Genomic DNA, 3,648 nt, shown 5'->3' on the forward strand with positions numbered 1-3,648 from the left:
AATACCTTAAAGATCCGTTTCAACTTTTTTGTATGGATTATTGAAGACATTTAAAAAAAATTGCCTTCAATAATATAAACTAAAAATTAATTGAATGGATTATTAAGTGTGTTTTCCTATCGGTAATGTCTTGTATAATCCATAACAAAATGTTATTAAAGGTGTTTTTGAAAAAAATCACCATCAATAGTCCGATCATTCAAATTTATTGTTTCGAATATTAAAGACATTTTGAGCCAAAAACGCCTTAAAAAATCTGTTTCAACTTTTGTCTATAGATTATTGAAAGCATTTTTGACAAAAATCGTCTTTAATAATCCTAACTAAAAATTTATTGATTGGATTATAAAAAGCGAGTTCGGCCAAAAACGTTTTCAAGAATCGATTCTATATTTTTTTTTATGGATTATTAAAGGCATTTCTCTGCCAAAAACGCCTTCAATATTCTCTCCAAAAATTTTTAAAGCAATTGATGAAGGCATTTTTACCAAGAAAATGCCTAGAATAATCAATTACAAGGTTTTAATTTATTTTTCTCAAAATAATATAATAAAAAAAAACAAAAATTATCACAACTAAAGGTAACCAAGGAAATTATTTTTAAACACCAAAATTATGGCCTTTTTGGTAAAATTAAATAATAATACATAATTAATTAATTTTTTTAATAGACGTTGTGGGGATACTAATCATTCTCTATTTATAATTGAACTCCCGAACTCAAATTGTTTCTCAAATTCTAAAATTATCTTTTTAATAAATTTTAATAAATTTTAAGATTTTATTAAAAATGTAAGTTTTAATAGATGATTAATCATATCTAATCAAAAAAGATTAATGACGACTCTAAATTATTTTTAAATTCGTTTAGTAATCTTCAAAACCATTAGGACAGTCACCAACAAATTCAGTTCATCAAATTGACCCACCATGTATGTTATTTGTGTTGCTGCATGTTAGTCAGTTGGCTCTTCCAAATCAATAAGCACAAATCTGAGTCACTCATAACTGAATCTTTCCAGCTTTTGATCAAGTTTTCAAGTTCTTTACAGCTTGTCTTGAATAGCTGGATTACATATTTATCATCCGACGGATGCAAACATTCGACCTAAACAGTGATTGAATGATGAATTCTGATGTCCGAGGTTTCTTTGAAACTCCCCAAAACTTAATCAGCCACGTGCACACTTGACTTAAACTTGGTCATGGAAAAGGAATCAGCTTTAATGCAGCTCCGAACACACACACACACACCATACAACCCATTTTTTTTTTTGTCCATTCCCTGCTTTCAAGCATAGCAATTGGAGGTATGATTTAGCATATGTTTCAAATTTTGCTTTGACTAACGAAAAACTGTACCTAAAACGCAACAAAACAAGGGTCCTACCTCGAGTCAAAAATTGATTGGAACTGATGATCAGCTACCCGATGAGAAATATGGGTTTGTAAGCCACTTTAAGCTTTTTATTTTTCCATCGTATAATGTAGTTGTGGATCAAATCTCAAGCTACCATACAGAAGAAAATAAAAAGCTTTCTAGTTGTGTCTTATCGTCTCCTTTTTTCTTTTGGCTTTGCCCTTTCGCTTCAAAGTTTGCTTAAAAGACAGTCAATTAATTGAGCTTCAAGTGTCGGATTTAAAGTCTGATTGATCTAATAATTAAGCAATGCTGATGCTAATGCTAATGTTCATCTTCTTGGATCTTCATGACCCAATTCCAGCATAGCAGTTTAGTTCACACGCTTCGTAAAAGCTACAAATTGCAGCGGATCATATTCCTGCCAGGAAAGGAAATTCAGGGCATTGTGATTTTGTTTGTTTTGATGTAACCCTTGGATTTTTGTTTGAAAGCCTGTATTCAACATCGACCTAGCAATTCTTATGCCTGGGACATATGTATTTATTTTGTGTGAAATCTGTGTAAAAGTTGAAAATTATAGTATTAAATTTATATGAACATGTGAAATATGAATCACATATTTTGGTTTTTGCCAAACTCATATAATTATAAAATTTTAAACTACATCATTGTTATATTTTTTCTGTATTATTTTCGTGTTATATTTAAAATTATCGGGTCTACCAGTAATTGCTTTAGGTGTAAGTGAACTTCATTCTATAAACTCTTGTTAAGCTATGAAAATCTCCCCATTTGAACCAAAAACAGATGTGTTTATTCTTCATAGATGTCTAGACAAACATAGCCACATACGAACCAGAGTCAAGGTGGCCAGGAAATAAGAGAGTCACTGAGATAAAATCAGAGTAGTTCAGCTGTCATGAAGATGTGATAACAGCACCCCTTGAAAGATTTTGGGATGAGAAGTAACCATCGCATACAAGATTGTGTCTGAATGTATTTGTAAGCAACCTGCCGATTGATGGAATTGTAGTGATTCATGACAATCAAAGAAGCTTCATGAAAGAATTTTCTGCTAAAGCTAATAAAAAAGAAAATGACCTTATCTGAACGCACTTAATGAGCTATGGCCCTTCATTCTTTTGTGATAGAAAGAGATTGAAATTTCATTAGACAGCTAGTGAGAGTGTAGATATGTAAAAGAATCGAAGTTTGATAGGTAGCAAATGGTTTACAAAACACATCCAGAGCAGTCTCTCCATGTCAAAACTTAAAAGTTATTCTGAGAAGGCTCTTCAGAACAAGATGAAGACGACAAAAATGGCCAGAAGAGCTGATCCAGTGCATGGCTCCATGCCACTAGACCCCGTGACAATAGATAACAGAGCAAGCAAGGTTTTCTGATGCTCCCTGTCCAACGCCCAAACTTGAAATTCATAGAGGTGATCTTGAAGGGCGATTGTATAGTACTGAATAAACAGTTCTGTTAACCAGGTGGATCTGACAGAGATCTCAGGGTCAGGGTGATGAGGTGAAATTTGAAAAAAGGGTAGATAAAGGTTGGTACTAGGATAGAAAATGCACTAATTGCATGGAGCAGGTCCTCGATCAAAATTTTTCGTATAGAAATTGAATAGTCAAAACAAACAATTGAAAAGAACTTGATTTAATGGTGATTAATCATCCCTTTTAAAAGGGTTAAGGAGCATGATTCCAATCCTCTATCTCCTTAATATATATATATATATATATATATATATATATTTGTCTTTTTACATATGCTAGAAAATAAAAATCGAATCGTGCGTGAGGAGATCCTTGACCTAGGGAAAATTTATAAATCCTTGATATTTCGTTGCTTCTCTGCACTGTCAGATCTTATACAACCATCCGGCACAAGTGGTTGTCAGCAATTATAAGGGAAATTAAAAATTGGATGAGGGGTAAAGTGTTGTATGTAGAATTGAATTAACGAAATCAAAGAAAAGATCAGAAAGTATGAAGGCAAGTCACTCCTAAGAAATTTTTTTTTAGAATAATAGTTTCTTCAATGTGATGCTTATGAACTCTTAAAAAAATTATCATGATTCAATGTCTAAATGAAAAAAAATTCAAGATTAGACTTCAGGAATCTTTTAAATACACAAGAATCATAAAACAGAAAAGATAAAACAAAAGAAAATAATTTGATAATCGAAATACTAAATATAAAAATGTTTTGAAATGAACGATTAAAAAAATATTTTTTTAATATTAAAAAGTGTTTGAAACACTTCTTTATGAAC

Source organism: Durio zibethinus, chromosome 28, assembly GCF_047325235.1.
Source record: "Durio zibethinus cultivar Kanyao isolate XHJ-2024 chromosome 28, ASM4732523v1, whole genome shotgun sequence".
NCBI lineage: Eukaryota > Viridiplantae > Streptophyta > Magnoliopsida > Malvales > Malvaceae > Durio > Durio zibethinus.